The sequence below is a fragment of the Oncorhynchus mykiss genome, chromosome 27 (genome assembly GCF_057628025.1).
Source record: "Oncorhynchus mykiss isolate SJ-2025 chromosome 27, ASM5762802v1, whole genome shotgun sequence".
NCBI lineage: Eukaryota > Metazoa > Chordata > Actinopteri > Salmoniformes > Salmonidae > Oncorhynchus > Oncorhynchus mykiss.
In genome coordinates, this window is record NC_143048.1 from 48,913,528 (window position 1) to 48,933,321 (window position 19,794).

Here is a 19,794-nt window from a genome sequence, read left to right on the forward strand (position 1 = left end):
TCTATCGATGTTGGCTATCGAATTTCTAATGAAAACCCTACAAAAAAATAGCCTGGCTGAGTCAGAAGTTATGCTTTCTCTTGTGGTTGGTTAGCTCCGATAGCCCCCTCTATTCCACGGTTATAACAGGCTACAATCAGTAGGCTACTAGTTTAAAGCGTGCTATTTGTACTCTGCCAAATGTTACCTCCATCTGCGATACATCGATTTTTGGATAGGGATAATAAGAACGGTCAGGAAATATTATATGGAGAGGTGTAGATTGGTACCAAAGGGGGCGACCACTCCACGCACACCCCTTTTCTCCTCCATGGTACGAACCAATTTTGTAAATCGTGAGTTGTATGCTTGGTTGCCATTCCTCGGCTTTCGCTGCTGGGTCTGGCTTCCCGACGCTCCGTGCGCTGTGTGACTCAACGTGTCAGTGTGTTTAGGGACTTATTCCTGCCCTTTATCTCCCATTCAGATCTTCATTTCTTGTTGTTTTTCTGACCACAGATAGGGTCAGCGGGTTATGTAGTTGTTTCATTTTTTTAAATTATACATAAACTGCTCTTTCCATTGATCCCCTTCGGTTCTGTGATAGCGATACATTTCTGTTCCGCGAGTCCAGCAGTGACGAGGACAGAGCTGTTTTGATCTACAGTTTTAACGGAAGAAATAAGAACTCTACCGGAACGGACTCATTTTCTAGTCTTGGGGCGATTCATTCGAAATATCGACGTGAATACGTTGGATGTGTCTTCAGAATGGTAAGGTTATTTATTTGGGGGAAATGTGCATGATGTTGCAAAACAGCTGCACGCGAGCATCATGCAGCAGAAATTGCGTGCAGGGCTCGGGCTCCGGTTGAGTCCAGTGATTTATTGGTTGAGTACCGGATCGTGAAGTCTACGTTAACTGCAGATGAGAATTCTCATCGGTAGTCGACACAAGGAGCCCATTTTCAGAGATGTTCATGTAGTTTAACGACTGGAGAATGCTGAATTGTGCATGTTGACACGGACAGGCTAATGTACGGCTTTGGTAGACAACTGTACGGTCCCTGTCGCCTATAAGACGATGGTCATTTACCGGGCTACTGTAGCTTTACGGACAGGGTTGCCTAATTGTGTCTAGGTGCAAAGCCTATGTCTAGGTCGTGTCGGGTTTAATACACTTGAATTTGATCAACTGTTTCACAACGTATCGCTTCGATGTATCTATAATTTTGTGCAGGGAGTGATTTGAGTCAAGGCAGACAACACGGGGTTCCATTTTGCGTGGGGTAGGTATCTTAAAGCCTGCCTGAGGAGCCCTTAAACTCCCTTCTCTTTTATATCGAGGCGGATACCTAAAGCCAACAATCAATTCCAATAGTCTGAATCCTGATGAGGATGAAGTCGAATGATCAATTGAACCTATAATAGATATGACAGAAATGTACTGTATATTTTCATAGTACTTTTTACACGCAGGGTTTATCCTTGTTCTTAGCTGCGAAATAACAGCGCATACTAGACGCTATGCGACTTGGGTGGCCATGTCATTTTAATATCAGTAGGCTTTGCTCCCCAACGCCAATAATATCTATTTCATACTATTATGGACTAGGACTTCCAGAAGATTTTAATCAATCAATTACATCAATCATTGCTACACCATTTAGCTTATATAAGATCAACTTTGTTCAATACTGAAATATCTGAATTATCAAAAGCTTTAAATCATCTAAGGAACTATTTATTACAGTGGTTTATTTTATTGAAGGTTCAAAGAACTTAATGAGTGATTTTTGGCCGTTCTTGTGTTGTTTTTAGCTGTTTTGAAGTGTCATAATTAATGCGTCATAGTAATTTCCAGTTGTTTAATTTATATACGGAAATAAACAGCATTCATTGGTTGGTTATTGTTATGAGGAATGCGTGCCGATACATACACACGCGCGCGCACGCGCACATACGCACGCACACACACACACACACAGAATTCGGAAAGTATTCGGTCCCCTTGGCTTTTTCCACATTTTGTTACATTACAGCCTTATTCTAAAATTGATTAAATCGTTTTTCCCTTCATCAATCTACACACAATGCCTCATAATGACCAAGCAAAAATAGGTTTGTAGAAATGTTTGAAAATGTATTAAAAATAAAAAACAGAAATATCACATTTATCTTATTACTCAGTACTTTGTTGAAGCACCTTTGGCAGCGATTACAGCGTTGAGTCTTGGTGCTTCTTCATGCTACAAGCTTGGCACACCTGTATTTGGGGAGTTTCTCCCATTCTTCTCTGCAGATCCTCTCAAGCTCTGTCAGGTTGGATGGGGAGCGTTGCTGCACAGCTATTTTCAGGTATCTCCAGAGATGTTTGATCGGGTTCAAGTCCGAGCTCTGACTGGGCCACTCAAGGACATTCAGAGACTTGTCCCGAAGCCACTTTAGGTGCCTTTTAGCAAACTCCAAGCGGGCTGTCATGTGCCTTTTTACTAACAAGTGGCTTCCATCTGGCCACTCTACTATAAAGACCTGATTGGTGTAGTGCTGCAGAGATGCTTGTCCTTCTGGAAGGTTCTCCCATCTCCACAGAGGAATTCTGGAGCTCTGTCAGAGTGACCATCGGGTTCTTGGTCAACTCGCTGACCAAGGCCCTTCTCCCCCGATTGCTCAGTTTGGCCGGGCAGCCAGCTCTAGGAAGAGTCTTGGTGGATCCAAACTTCTGCCATTTAAGAATAGTGGAGGCCACTGTGTTTTAGGGGACCTTCAATACTCATGAGTTGGCTCCCGAGTGGCGCAGCGGTCTAAGGCACTGCATCTCAGTGCTAGAGGAGTCACTACAGACCCTGGTTCATTTCCAGGCTGTATCACAGCCGGCCGTGATTGGGAGTCCCATAGGGCAGCGTACAATTGGCCCAGCGTCGTCCGGGTTAAGGTTTGGCCGGGGTAGGCCATCATTGTAAATAAGAATTTGTTCTTAACTGACTTGCCTAGTTAAATAAAATAAAAAAATTACTGCAACATTTTTTGGTACCCTTCCCCAGATCTGTACCTCGACACAATCCTGTCTCGGAGCTCTACGGACAATTCATTTGACCTCATGACTTGGTTTCCGCTCTGACGGACACTGTCAACTGTGGAACCTTACATAGACAGATGAGTGCCTTTCCAAATCATGTCCAATCAATTGATTCTACCACAGGTGGACTCCAATCAAGTTGTAGAAACATCTCAAGGATGATCAATGGAAACAGGATGCACCTGAGATCAATTTAGAGTCTCATAGTAAAAGGTCTGAATACTTAAGTAAATAAGGTATTTCTGTTTTTATTAAATCTACCATTGCAATAATATCTAAAATAATGTTTTGCATTGTCAATATGAGGTATTGTGTGTAGATGGATGAGGATCTTTCATTTATTTAATCTATTTTAGAATAAGGCTGTAATGTAACAAAATGTGGGAAAAGTCAAGAGGTCAGAAAACTTTCCGAATACACACACACACACACACACACACACACACACACACACACACACACACACACACACACACACACACACACACACACACACACACACACACACACACACACACACACACACACAAACAAACGGTGTAAAAAAGGCTTCCCTGAATCACCTATCTGGTCATAGGTATGTTGCATTCAGAGCCAGGCTTATTTCTCAAGCCTCAGCCTCACATCATGTCCTCTTTGCGTTAGCGCTGAATCAAACCCTCTGCTGTTAGTTGAGCTCCCTAAGAGCTAAGGGCTTGGCTGCTTTGTGCAAAAGCCCACAAGTGCTGCAATAGGCTGTAGTGGGTTCGGTGTCTTGACCCCAGGTCTACCGGGGGAATCAAGAGTTCTGCTCTGCGGAGGAAGAGAGCGAGGGAGGAGTTAAATGAGAAGTCCCGTCGGAGCTTGACCTTTGCTAGCAATGGCCTGTTTTTCTCACGGCTGTAATTGTCCAGCTTGATGAGCAATGAGGGACGAGAGGGCCACAGCCTCGGCAGCAACACACACACACACACACAAACACACACACACACACACACACAGTCCTGGGCATGAAGACAAACAGGCGCACCGCTCACAAAACAATCTGGCTCAGATCAGCTGCTTTTGTTCTGGTTTTTCTTTTGCAGAGAGGAATGAACTTCACTGCTGTGAAAAATATTATTTAAAAATAAGATATTAAATAAGAATCAACATATTAATGTTTTTATATTTTAGTCTACTATCAAATTGCTGTACTATCACAATGCCCCAGAGTGTGGGGATTGGGCATCTAGATGCAATGCTGCCTGATTGGTTGGTTACATTTCATAAACCATTGGCTTGTTTCAACTCATCTCAACAATAATGGAGAGAAAACAATGACTTGGTTCTCTGTCTCTCTCTCTCTCTCTCTGTCTCTCTCTGTCTGTCTTTGTCTCTGTCTCTCTCTCTCCCTGTCTCCCTCCCTCCCTCTGCCAGGAGTTAATTATTATAAGATACTTATTTTGTGTCATAATTGTTCATAAAACTTTACGGCCAAGTCGTTTAGTCGTTGGTGGTCAGGTCAATAAGGGTAACTGCAAAGACCTTTTTAACATTTTAGGGAGGCCACGTTTGAATTGAAAGGAAATTGACATGTGTTTGTGAAATGCTGTACACTTCTATTTTACTTGTCCATACATTGCCCTAAATACAGTCACTCTACATCAATGCCAGACTCTGAAAGGAGCTCTGGCACGCGAGAAAGCTGTTTGTTGACATAAACTGACACTTAAAGGCGCACCTCTGCTTTACCTCATCCAGATTACCTCTAGTCTCTTGTGACAGATTTAACATTAGGTTCCCTGAGATTAGACTTCCTCAATCAATCAATCAATCAATCGTATTTATAAAGCCCTTTGTACATCAGCTGATATCTGTACAGAAACCCAGCCTAAAACCCCAAACAGCAAACAATGCAGGTGTAGAAGCACGGTGGCTAGGAACAACTCCCTAGTCTCTTGTGACGGATTTAACATTCAGTTCCCTGAGATTAGCCCCTAAAATCTGTGATGCCAGGATGGAAGTTCACGTTACCAGCCAAACGTTTGGACACGCCTTCTCATTCCAGGGGTTTTCTTTATTTTGACTATTTTCTTCATTGTAGAATAATAGTGAAATCATCAACACTATGAAATAACACATATGGAATCATGTAGTAACCAAAAAAAGTGTTAAACAAATCAGAATATATTTTATACTTGAGATTATTCAAAGTAGCCCCCCTTTGCCTCGATGACAGCTTTACACACCCTTGGCTTTCTCTCAACCAGCTTCATGAGGTTGTCACCGGGAATGCATTTTAATTAACAGGTGTGCCTTATTAGAAGTTAAATTGTGGAATTTCATTCCTTCTTAATGCGTTTGAGACTATCAGTTGCGTTGTGACAAGTTAGGGTTGCTATACAGAAAATAGCCCTATTTGGTAAAAGTCCATATTATGACAAGAACAGCTCAAATAAGCAAAACAACAGCACATCATTACTTTAAGACACGAAGGTCAGTCAATCAGGACAATTTCAAGAACTTTGAATGTTTCTTCAAGTGCAGTCGCAAAAACCATCACACGCTATGATGAAACTGGCTCTCGCGAGGACCGCCACAGGAAAGGAAGACCCAGAGTTACCTCTGCTGCAGAGGATAAGTTCATTAGAGTTAACCAGCCGCAGATTGCATTCCAAATAAATGCTTCACAGAGTTCAAGTAACAAGACACAACTCAACATCAACTGTTCAGAGGAGACTGCGTGAATCAGGCCTTCGTGGTCGAATTGCTGCTTAGAAACCACGACTAAAGGACACCAATAAGAAGAAAAAAGTATATTTTAACTTTTTGGAGTCCTGACCAAATGTACATAGATATGTGAGTTATAGATCTGCCATTCTCATTGTAAAGCAAGTCTAAGAAGTGTTGATATGTTCTATGTGCACTATTTCTATGCTTCACGTTCTTAATTTTAGTTTGTGTGTCTTTTACTTTTGATTTTGGCTTCAAACAGCTGGAAATACAATATTTCTAGTTATATTAAAATAAATGTCACAGGGGTTTAGACCGTACAGTGATTCTCAGTGGTTTAGACCGTACAGTGATTCTCAGTGGTTTAGACGGTACAGTGATTCTCAGTGGTTTAGACGGTACAGTGATTCTCAGTGGTTTAGACGGTACAGTGATTCTCAGTGGTTTAGACGGTACAGTGATTCTCAGTGGTTTAGACGGTACAGTGATTCTCAGTGGTTTAGACGGTACAGTGATTCTCAGTGGTTTAGATGGTACAGTGATTCTCAGTGGTTTAGACGGTACAGTGATTCTCAGTGGTTTAGACGGTACAGTGATTCTCAGTGGTTTAGACGGTACAGTGATTCTCAGTGGTTTAGACGGTACTGTGATTCTCAGTGGTTTAGACGGTACAGTGATTCTCAGTGGTTTAGACTGTGATTCTCAGCGGTTTAGACGGTACAGTGATTCTCAGCGGTTTAGACGGTACAGTGATTCTCAGTGGTTTAGACGGTACAGTGATTCTCAGTGGTTTAGACGGTACAGTGATTCTCAGTGGTTTAGACGGTACAGTGATTCTCAGTGGTTTAGACGGTACAGTGATTCTCAGTGGTTTAGACGGTACAGTGATTCTCAGTGGTTTAGACGGTACAGTGATTCTCAGTGGTTTAGACTGTGATTCTCAGCGGTTTAGACGGTACAGTGATTCTCAGTGGTTTAGATGGTACAGTGATTCTCAGTGGTTTAGACTGTGATTCTCAGTGGTTTAGACGGTACAGTGATTCTCAGTGGTTTAGACGGTACAGTGATTCTCAGTGGTTTAGACGGTACAGTGATTCTCAGTGGTTTAGACGGTACAGTGATTCTCAGTGGTTTAGACGGTACAGTGATTCTCAGTGGTTTAGACGGTACAGTGATTCTCAGTGGTTTAGACTGTGATTCTCAGTGGTTTAGATGGTACAGTGATTCTCAGTGGTTTAGATGGTACAGTGATTCTCAGTGGTTTAGACTGTGATTCTCAGTGGTTTAGACGGTACAGTGATTCTCAGTGGTTTAGACGGTACAGTGATTCTCAGTGGTTTAGACGGTACAGTGATTCTCAGTGGTTAGACTGTGATTCTCAGTGGTTTAGACGGTACAGTGATTCTCAGTGGTTTAGACGGTACAGTGATTCTCAGTGGTTTAGACGGTACAGTGATTCTCAGTGGTTTAGACGGTACAGTGATTCTCAGTGGTTTAGACGGTACAGTGATTCTCAGTGGTTTAGACGGTACAGTGATTCTCAGTGGTTTAGACGGTACAGTGATTCTCAGTGGTTTAGACGGTACAGTGATTCTCAGTGGTTTAGACGGTACAGTGATTCTCAGTGGTTTAGACTGTACAGTGATTCTCAGTGGTTTAGACGGTACAGTGATTCTCAGTGGTTTAGACGGTACAGTGATTCTCAGTGGTTTAGACTGTACAGTGATTCTCAGTGGTTTAGACGGTACAGTGATTCTCAGTGGTTTAAACTGTGATTCTCAGCGGTTTAGACGATACAGTGATTCTCAGTGGTTTAGACAGTACAGTGATTCTCAGTGGTTTAGACAGTACAGTGATTCTCAGTGGTTTAGACAGTACAGTGATTCTCAGTGGTTTAGACGGTACAGTGATTCTCAGTGGTTTAGACTGTGATTCTCAGCGGTTTAGACGGTACAGTGATTCTCAGTGGTTTAGATGGTACAGTGATTCTCAGTGGTTTAGACGGTACAGAGATTCTCAGTGGTTTAGACTGTGATTCTCAGTGGTTTAGACGGTACAGTGATTCTCAGTGGTTTAGACGGTACAGTGATTCTCAGTGGTTTAGACGGTACAGTGATTCTCAGTGGTTTAGACTGTGATTCTCAGTGGTTTCGACAGTACAGTGATTCACAGTGGTTTAGATGGTACAGTGATTCTCAGTGGTTTAGATGGTACAGTGATTATATCCCTATATCCTGTCTGATTTCAAATGCCTATATCCTGTCAGATCTTAAAGCCCTATATCCTGTCTGATCTAAAAGCCCTAATCCTGTCAGATCTAAAAGCCCTATATCCTGTCTGATCTAAAAGCCCTATATCCCGTCTGATCTAAAAGCCCGATATCCTGTCTGATTTAAAATGCCTATATCCTGTCTGATCTAAAAGCCCTAAATCCTGTCTGATCTAAAAGCCCTATATCCTGTCTGATCTAAAAGCCCTATATCCTGTCTGATCTAAAAGCCCTATATCCTGTCTGATCTAAAAGCCCTATATAATGTCTGATCTAAAAGCCCTATATCCTTTCTGATCTAAAAGCCCTATATCCTGTCAGATCTAAAAGCCCTATATCCTGTCTGATCTAAAAGCCCTATATCCTGTCTGATCTAAAAGCCCTATATCCTGTCAGATCTTAAAGCCCTATATCCTGTCAGATCTAAAAGCCCTATATCCTGTCAGATCTAAAAGCCCAATATCCTGTCAGATCTTAAAGCCCTATATCCTGTCAGATCTTAAAGCCCTATATCCTGTCAGATCTTAAAGCCCTATATCCTGTCAGATCTTAAAGCCCTATATCATGTCTGATCTTAAAGTCCTATATCATGTCTGAGTTAAAGCACCTGAGTGATCAACATTCCCTGTGTCAGTCCTACCAGTCCTACCAGGCTCATGGTGCCAGTACCGGGCTCATGGTGTCAGTACCAGGCTCATGGTGTCAGTACCAGTCCTACCAGGTTCATGGTGTCAGTACCAGGCTCATGGTGTCAGTACCAGACCTAACAGGCTCATGGTCTCAGTACCAGACCTAACAGGCTCATGGTGTCAGTACCAGGCTCATGGTGTCAGTACCAGGCTCATGGTGTCAGTACCAGACCTAACAGGCTCATGGTGTCAATACCATACCTAACAGACTCCTGGTGTCAGTACCAGTTCTACCAGGCTCATGGTGTCAGTACCAGTCCTACCAGGTGCATGGTGTTAGTACCAGTCCTCCCAGGTTCATGGTGTCAGTTCCAGGCTCATGGTGTTAGTACCAGTCCTACCATGCTCATGGTGTCAGTACCAGGCTCAGGGTGTCAGTACCAGTCCTACCAGGCTCATGGTGTCAGTACCAGTCCTACCAGGCTCATGGTGTCAGTACCAGTCCTACCAGGCTCATGGTGTCAGTACCAGGCTCATGGTGTCAGTACCAGTCCTACCAGGCTCATGGTGTCAGTGCCAGTCCTACCAGCTCATGGTGTCAGTACCAGACCTACCAGTCTCATGGTGTCAGTACCAGACCTACCAGGCTCATGGTGTCAGTACCAGGCTCATGGTGTCAGTACCATGCTCATGGTGTCAGTACCAGTCCTACCAGGCTCATGGTGTCAGTACCAGTCCTACCAGGCTCATGGTGTCAGTGCCAGTCCTACCAGCTCATGGTGTCAGTACCAGACCTACCAGGCTCATGGTGTCAGTACCAGGCTCATGGTGTCAGTACCATGCTCATGGTGTCAGTACCAGTCCTACCAGGCTCATGGTGTCAGTACCAGGCTCATGGTGTCAGTACCAGGCTACATTAGATAATAGATACAGTAGACTCCTCCGTTAGATAATATATACAGTAGACTCCTCCATTAGATAATATATACAGTAGACTCCTCCATTAGATAGTAGATACAGTAGACTCCTCCATTAGATAATATATACAGTAGACTCCTCCATTAGATAATAGATACAGTAGACTCCTCCATTAGATAGTAGATATAGTAGACTCCTCCATTAGATAATAGATACAGTAGACTCCTCCATTAGATAGTAGATACAGTAGACTCCTCCATTAGATAATATATACAGTAGACTCCTCCATTAGATAGTAGATACAGTAGACTCCTCCATTAGATAATATATACAGTAGACTCTTCCATTAGATAATAGATACAGTAGACTCCTCCATTAGATAGTAGATATAGTAGACTCCTCCATTAGATAATAGATACAGTAGACTCCTCCATTAGATAGTAGATACAGTAGACTCCTCCATTAGATAATATATACAGTAGACTCCTCCATTAGATAGTAGATACAGTAGACTCCTCCATTAGATAATATATACAGTAGACTCCTCCATTAGATAATAGATACAGTAGACTCCTCCATTAGATAATATATACAGTAGACTCCTCCATTAGATAATAGATACAGTAGACTCCTCAATAAGGTCAGATAATAGATACAGTAGACTTCCCTGTTAGATAATAGATACAGTAGACTCCTCAATAAGGTTAGATAATAGATACAGTAGACTCCTCCATTAGATAATAGATACAGTAGACTCCTCCATTAGATAATAGATATAGTAGACTCCATTAGATAATATATACAGTAGACTCCTCCATTAGATCATAGATACAGTAGACTCCTACATTTGATAATCGATACAGTAGACTCCTCCATTAGAAAATAGATACAGTAGACTCCTCCGTTAGATCATAGATACAGTAGACTCCTCCGTTAGATAATAGATACAGCTATAGTAGACTCCTCAATAAGGTCAGATAATAGATACAGTAGACTCCTCCATTAGATAATAGATACAGTAGACTCCTCCATTAGATAATATATACAGTAGACTCCTCTGTTAGATAATAGATACAGTAGACTCCTCCATTAGATAATAGATACAGCTATAGTAGACTCCTACATTAGAGAGTAGATACAGTAGTCTCCTACATTAGATAGCTGTATCTACTATCTAATGTAGGAGCCTACTGTATCTACTCTCTAATGTAGGAGTCTACTATAGCTGTATCTATTATCTAATGGAGGAGTCTACTATAGCTGTATCTACTATAGTAGACTCCTCCATTAGATAATATATACAGTAGACTCCTACATTAGATAGTAGATACAGCTATAGTAGAATCCTCCATTAGATAATAGATACAGTAGGCTCCTACATTAGATAGTAGATACAGTAGACTCCTCCATTAGATAATAGATACAGTAGACTCCTCCATTAGATAGTAGATACAGTAGACTCCTCCATTAGATAATAGATACAGTAGACTCCTCCATTAGATAATAGATACAGTAGACTCCTCCATTAGATAGTAGATACAGTAGGCTCCTCCATTAGATAATATATACAGTAGACTCCTATAGTAGACTCCTCCATTAGATAATAGATACAGTAGGCTCCTACATTAGATAGTAGATACAGCTATAGTAGACTCCTCTATTAGATAGTAGATACAGTAGACTCCTCCATTAGATAGTAGATACAGCTATAGTAGACTCCTCCATTAGATAATATATACAGTAGGCGCCTACATTAGATAGTAGATACAGCTATAGTAGACTCCTCCATTAGATAATAGATACAGTAGACTCCTCCATTAGATAATAGATACAGTAGACTCCTCCATTAGATAATAGATACAGTAGACTCCTCCATTCGATAATAGATACAGTAGGCCCCTACATTAGATAGTAGATACAGCTATAGTAGACTCCTCCATTAGATAATAGATACAGTAGACTCCTCCATTAGATAGTAGATACAGTAGACTCCTCCATTAGATAGTAGATACAGCTATAGTAGACTCCTCCATTAGATAATAGATACAGTAGACTCCTACATTAGATAGTAGATACAGCTATAGTAGACTCATCCATTAGAAATAGATACAGTAGGCTCCTACATTAGATAGTAGATACAGCTATAGTAGACTCCTCCATTAGATAATAGATACAGTAGACTCCTCCATTAGATAATAGATACAGTAGACTCCTCCATTAGATAATAGATACAGTAGACTCCTCCATTAGATAATAGATACAGTAGACTCCTCCATTCGATAATAGATACAGTAGGCCCCTACATTAGATAGTAGATACAGCTATAGTAGACTCCTCCATTAGATAATAGATATAGTAGACTCCTCCATTAGATAATAGATATAGTAGGCTCCTACATTAGATAGTAGATACAGTAGACTCCTCCATTAGATAATAGATACAGTAGACTCCTCCATTAGATAGATATAGTAGGCTCCTACATTAGATAGTAGATACAGTAGGCCCCTACATTAGATAGTAGATACAGCTATAGTAGACTCCTCCATTAGATAATAGATACAGTAGGCTCCTACATTAGATAGTAGATACAGCTATAGTAGACTCCTACATTAGATCATAGATACAGTAGACTCCTCCGTTAGACAATAGATACAGTAGACTCCTCCATTAGTTAATAGATACAGTAGATTCCTCCATTAGATAATAGACACAGCTATAGTAGACTCCTACATTAGATAGTAGATACAGCTATAGTAGACTCCTCCATTAGATAATAGATACAGTAGACTCCTCCATTAGATAATAGATACAGTAGACTCCTCCATTAGATAATAGATACAGTAGACTCCTCCATTAGATAATAGATACAGTAGACTCCTCCATTAGATAATATATACAGTAGACTCCTCCATTAGATAGTAGATACAGTAGACTCCTCCATTAGATAATATATACAGTAGACTCCTCCATTAGATAATAGATACAGTAGACTCCTCCATTAGATAATAGATACAGTAGACTCCTCCATTAGATAATAGATACAGTAGACTCCTCAATAAGGTCAGATAATAGATACAGTAGACTTCCCTGTTAGATAATAGATACAGTAGACTCCTCCATTAGATAATAGATACAGTAGACTCCTCCATTAGATAATAGATATAGTAGGCTCCTACATTAGATAGTAGATACAGTAGGCCCCTACATTAGATAGTAGATACAGCTATAGTAGACTCCTCCATTAGATAATAGATACAGTAGGCTCCTACATTAGATAGTAGATACAGCTATAGTAGACTCCTACATTAGATCATAGATACAGTAGACTCCTCCGTTAGACAATAGATACAGTAGACTCCTCCATTAGTTAATAGATACAGTAGATTCCTCCATTAGATAATAGACACAGCTATAGTAGACTCCTACATTAGATAGTAGATACAGCTATAGTAGACTCCTCCATTAGATAATAGATACAGTAGACTCCTCCATTAGATAATAGATACAGTAGACTCCTCCATTAGATAATAGATACAGTAGACTCCTCCATTAGATAATAGATACAGTAGACTCCTCCATTAGATAATATATACAGTAGACTCCTCCATTAGATAGTAGATACAGTAGACTCCTCCATTAGATAATATATACAGTAGACTCCTCCATTAGATAATAGATACAGTAGACTCCTCCATTAGATAATAGATACAGTAGACTCCTCCGTTAGATAATAGATACAGTAGACTCCTCCATTAGATAATAGATACAGTAGACTCCTCCATTAGATAATAGATACAGTAGACTCCTCAATAAGGTCAGATAATAGATACAGTAGACTTCCCTGTTAGATAATAGATACAGTAGACTCCTCCATTAGATAATAGATACAGTAGACTCCTCCATTAGATAATAGATATAGTAGGCTCCTACATTAGATAGTAGATACAGTAGGCCCCTACATTAGATAGTAGATACAGCTATAGTAGACTCCTCCATTAGATAATAGATACAGTAGGCTCCTACATTAGATAGTAGATACAGCTATAGTAGACTCCTACATTAGATCATAGATACAGTAGACTCCTCCGTTAGACAATAGATACAGTAGACTCCTCCATTAGTTAATAGATACAGTAGATTCCTCCATTAGATAATAGACACAGCTATAGTAGACTCCTACATTAGATAGTAGATACAGCTATAGTAGACTCCTCCATTAGATAATAGATACAGTAGACTCCTCCATTAGATAATAGATACAGTAGACTCCTCCATTAGATAATAGATACAGTAGACTCCTCCATTAGATAATAGATACAGTAGACTCCTCCATTAGATAATATATACAGTAGACTCCTCCATTAGATAGTAGATACAGTAGACTCCTCCATTAGATAATATATACAGTAGACTCCTCCATTAGATAATAGATACAGTAGACTCCTCCATTAGATAATAGATACAGTAGACTCCTCCATTAGATAATAGATACAGTAGACTCCTCCGTTAGATAATAGATACAGTAGACTCCTCCATTAGATAATAGATACAGTAGACTCCTCCATTAGATAATAGATACAGTAGACTCCTCAATAAGGTCAGATAATAGATACAGTAGACTTCCCTGTTAGATAATAGATACAGTAGACTCCTCAATACGGTCAGATAATAGATACAGTAGACTCCTCCGTTAGATAATAGATACAGTAGACTCCTCCATTAGATAATAGATACAGTAGACTCCTCCATTAGATAATAGATACAGTAGACTCCATTAGATAATAGATACAGTAGACTTCCCTGTTAGATAATAGATACAGTAGACTCCTCAATACGGTCAGATAATAGATACAGTAGACTCCTCCGTTAGATAATATATACAGTAGACTCCTCCATTAGATCATAGATACAGTAGACTCCTCCATTAGAAAATAGATACAGTAGACTCCTCCATTAGATCATAGATACAGTAGACTCCTCCATTAGATAATAGATACAGTAGACTCCTCCGTTAGATAATAGATACAGTAGACTCCTCCATTAGATAATAGATACAGTAGACTCCTCAATAAGGTCAGATAATAGATACAGTAGACTTCCCTGTTAGATAATAGATACAGTAGACTCCTCCGTTAGATAATAGATACAGTAGACTCCATTAGATAATATATACAGTAGACTCCTCCATTAGATCATAGATACAGTAGACTCCTCCATTAGAAAATAGATACAGTAGACTCCTCCATTAGATAATAGATACAGTAGACTCCTACATTAGATAGTAGATACAGTAGACTCCTCCATTAGATAGTAGATACAGCTATAGTAGACTCCTCCATTAGATAATATATACAGTAGACTCCTCCATTAGATAGTAGATACAGTAGGCTGCTCCATTAGATAATATATACAGTAGACTCCTACATTAGATAGTAGATACAGCTATAGTAGACTCCTCCATTAGATAATAGATACAGTAGGCTCCTACATTAGATAGTAGATACAGCTATAGTAGACTCCTCCATTAGATAATAGATACAGTAGGCTCCAACATTAGATAGTAGATACAGCTATAGTAGACTCCTCCATTAGATAATAGATACAGTAGGCTCCTACATTAGATAGTAGATACAGCTATAGTAGACTCCTCCATTAGATAATAGATACAGTAGACTCCTCCATTAGATAATAGATACAGTAGACTCCTCCATTAGATAATAGATACAGTAGACTCCTCCATTCGATAATAGATACAGTAGGCCCCTACATTAGATAGTAGATACAGCTATAGTAGACTCCTCCATTAGATAATAGATACAGTAGGCTCCTACATTAGATAGTAGATACAGCTATAGTAGACTCCTCCATTAGATAGTAGATACAGTAGACTCCTCCATTAGATAGTAGATACAGCTATAGTAGACTCCTCCATTAGATAGTAGATACAGCTATAGTAGACTCCTCCATTAGATAATAGATACAGTAGGCTCCTCCATTAGATAGTAGATACAGTAGACTCCTCCATTAGATAATATATACAGTAGACTCCTACATTAGATAGTAGATACAGCTATAGTAGACTCCTCCATTAGATAATATATACAGTAGACTCCTACATTAGATAGTAGATACAGCTATAGTAGACTCCTCCATTAGATAATAGATACAGTAGGCTCCTACATTAGATAGTAGATACAGCTATAGTAGACTCCTCCATTAGATAATATATACAGTAGACTCCTCCATTAGATAGTAGACACAGCTATAGTAGACTCCTCCATTAGATAATAGATACAGTAGGCCCCTACATTAGATAGTAGATACAGTAGACTCCTCCATTAGATAATAGATACAGTAGGCCCCTACATTAGATAATAGATACAGTAGGCCCCTACATTAGATAGTAGATACAGCTATAGTAGACTCCTCCATTAGATAATAGATATAGTAGGCTCCTACATTAGATAGTAGATACAGTAGGCCCCTACATTAGATAGTAGATACAGCTATAGTAGACTCCTCCATTAGATAATAGATATAGTAGGCTCCTACATTAGATAGTAGATACAGTAGGCCCCTACATTAGATAGTAGATACAGCTATAGTAGACTCCTACATTAGATCATAGATACAGTAGACTCCTACATTAGATAGTAGATACAGCTATAGTAGACTCCTACATTAGATCATAGATACAGTAGACTCCTCCGTTAGACAATAGATACAGTAGACTCCTCCGTTAGACAATAGATACAGTAGACTCCTCCGTTAGACAATAGATACAGTAGACTCCTCCATTAGTTAATAGATACAGTAGATTCCTCCATTAGATAATAGACACAGCTATAGTAGACTCCTACATTAGATAGTAGATACAGCTATAGTAGACTCCTCCATTAGATAATAGATACAGTAGGCTCCTACATTAGATAGTAGATACAGCTATAGTAGACTCCTCCATTAGATAATAGATACAGTAGACTCCTCCATTAGATAATAGATACAGTAGACTCCTCCATTAGATAATAGATACAGTAGACTCCTCCATTCGATAATAGATACAGTAGGCCCCTACATTAGATAGTAGATACAGCTATAGTAGACTCCTCCATTAGATAATAGATACAGTAGGCTCCTACATTAGATAGTAGATACAGCTATAGTAGACTCCTCCATTAGATAGTAGATACAGTAGACTCCTCCATTAGATAGTAGATACAGCTATAGTAGACTCCTCCATTAGATAGTAGATACAGCTATAGTAGACTCCTCCATTAGATAATAGATACAGTAGGCTCCTCCATTAGATAGTAGATACAGTAGACTCCTCCATTAGATAATATATACAGTAGACTCCTACATTAGATAGTAGATACAGCTATAGTAGACTCCTCCATTAGATAATATATACAGTAGACTCCTACATTAGATAGTAGATACAGCTATAGTAGACTCCTCCATTAGATAATAGATACAATAGGCTCCTACATTAGATAGTAGATACAGCTATAGTAGACTCCTCCATTAGATAATATATACAGTAGACTCCTCCATTAGATAGTAGACACAGCTATAGTAGACTCCTCCATTAGATAATAGATACAGTAGGCCCCTACATTAGATAGTAGATACAGTAGACTCCTCCATTAGATAGTAGATACAGTAGGCCCCTACATTAGATAATAGATACAGTAGGCCCCTACATTAGATAGTAGATACAGCTATAGTAGACTCCTCCATTAGATAATAGATATAGTAGGCTCCTACATTAGATAGTAGATACAGTAGGTCCCTACATTAGATAGTAGATACAGCTATAGTAGACTCCTCCATTAGATAATAGATATAGTAGGCTCCTACATTAGATAGTAGATACAGTAGGCCCCTACATTAGATAGTAGATACAGCTATAGTAGACTCCTACATTAGATCATAGATACAGTAGACTCCTACATTAGATAGTAGATACAGCTATAGTAGACTCCTACATTAGATCATAGATACAGTAGACTCCTCCGTTAGACAATAGATACAGTAGACTCCTCCGTTAGACAATAGATACAGTAGACTCCTCCGTTAGACAATAGATACAGTAGACTCCTCCATTAGTTAATAGATACAGTAGATTCCTCCATTAGATAATAGACACAGCTATAGTAGACTCCTACATTAGATAGTAGATACAGCTATAGTAGACTCCTCCATTAGATAATAGATATAGTAGGCTCCTACATTAGATAGTAGATACAGTAGATTCCTCCATTAGATAATAGACACAGCTATAGTAGACTCCTACATTAGATAGTAGATACAGCTATAGTAGACTCCTCCATTAGATAATAGATACAGTAGACTCCTCCATTAGATAATAGACACAGCTATAGTAGACTCCTCCATTAGATAATAGATACAGCTATAGTAGACTCCTACATTAGATAGTAGATACAGCTATAGTAGACTCCTCCATTAGATAGTAGCTATGTTTTAGGGTTCTATATATATCATTGCCACTTTTGTCAGGTAATGTATTAAGTACTATTAAAACCCTGTCTCCCCTTTCACCTTCCCAACATGGGACCTATTAAAAGAAGCCGTGAGTGTAGGGAACGGGGGATGAGGAGAGGAGGAGTGGGAGGTGGAGTGGTGAGTGTGCTTTCCCCCAGGGCACTATGGTTAGTCCAAGCTGCTTTCTGATATCCTGTTGATTTATCACACATACAGCTAATGGGGAGCCTTCACCGTTACAGCTACCTATTGGACATGAAAGCTGGGAAAGGCATTGGCTCACATTGTTTTACATGTGGACCGACTGATTAACTGACTCACAGATATTCCGCGATAGGTTTAGGACGATACAAGTCTGAATTGAAATCAAAATACCAACGGCCATGCTATGTGGAGAACAGGAAGACATTTTGAAATCGATCATAATATACCGATTATGATTTTGCTTTTATGCTGATGGCGGTCTGCCAAATATTCAATCTGTGTCCTTGGTGATCTAACTAAACTATTACTGTTGCAAAATCACATTTATTCAATTAACAATCAGCCACACATCTCAGCAAACCATCGACCCCACAAAATGTCCACAAATGTACTTGAATTTGAATCCATTCCCATGAATCTTGCATTGTTATCCAGCTCTGTTGTGCCCCAACAGAGAGAGAGGCTGGCTGCTTTAAAAGCTTTTAAGAGTCACCAGTGCTTGTCCCCCACGGTCTCGGCCAGTCCTGTGGGCCCAGCGAAGCGGCCTGGAGCCTGGACGGACATTGTGTGATGGGGAAAGTAGTATCAGGAACAACAACAGCTGCCACATTGACATTCAATGTCTTTCACAGGCTCCTGTTTCTTGCTCTAGTAAACTGTTTCTTGCTCTAGTAAACTGTTTCTTGCTCTAGTAAACTGTTTCTTGCTCTAGTAAACTGTTTCTTGCTCTAGTAAACTGTTTCTTGCTCTAGTAAACTAGATCTCATTACATTAATCTCATATTAATCTCATTATTCTACATATATACAGCATGTCAACGTTTAAATCAAACTATTATATTAATCTGGCTATTCACAATAGTCGTATTATTGTGTGCATCCTCCGGTCGTGTTCGTATAGGTCGGTCACTAGGATCGGCTCATAACACCAGCCACGCCACACGATAAAGGCCAAGAAATTAGGACACTAACAGAGCTTCTCGGAGCCTACGACCGAACGCAGTGGTACTGAAGGCAAAACCCTGTCACACTGAATGAGCCAAGACATCTGACAGTGGTTTTACGACCTGCGATTTTGACTACGGCGTGGACATTTTGTCTGGGACGGCGAAATCATGGCATGAAGACGGCTAACATGGTAGTCCGCAAAGGCCTTAGATCGCAATGTGATACTGCAGCATGATTCATTATGATAAGTGAATGGATGAATAAATGAGTGAATGGATGAATAAAGGACTGATTTGTTGTAAACATAAGAGTCAGTGGATGTTCCTATAGTACATGGTACATCCCAAGGCATCTTGCTCCTTGACCCCAGCACACGGCTCTCTTTGTTCTCCCTCTTCTCTAGCTCTCTCTCGCTCTCTCTCTCTCTCTGTCTCTCTCTCTCTCTGTCTCTCTCTCTCTCTCTCGCTCTCTCTCTCTCTCTCTCTCTCTCTCTCTGTCTCTCTCTCTGTCTCTCTCGCTCTCTCTCTCTCTTTCTCTCTCTCTCTGTCTCTCTCTCTGTCTCTCTCTGTGT

The 19,794-nt window shown here is 40.0% G+C and overlaps 1 pseudogene across 1 annotated transcript in view; it reads left to right on the plus strand.

Moving 5' to 3' along the window:
• The first annotated feature begins 354 nt into the window (after nt 1-354).
• LOC149971330 (teneurin-4-like) overlaps nt 355-19,794 on the plus strand; it is a 336,746-nt pseudogene continuing 317,306 nt past the window's right edge. Inside the window, exon 1 of the transcript XR_016492505.1 lies at nt 355-752. The product of XR_016492505.1 is annotated as a teneurin-4-like (transcript). The remainder of the gene's footprint in view (nt 753-19,794) is intronic.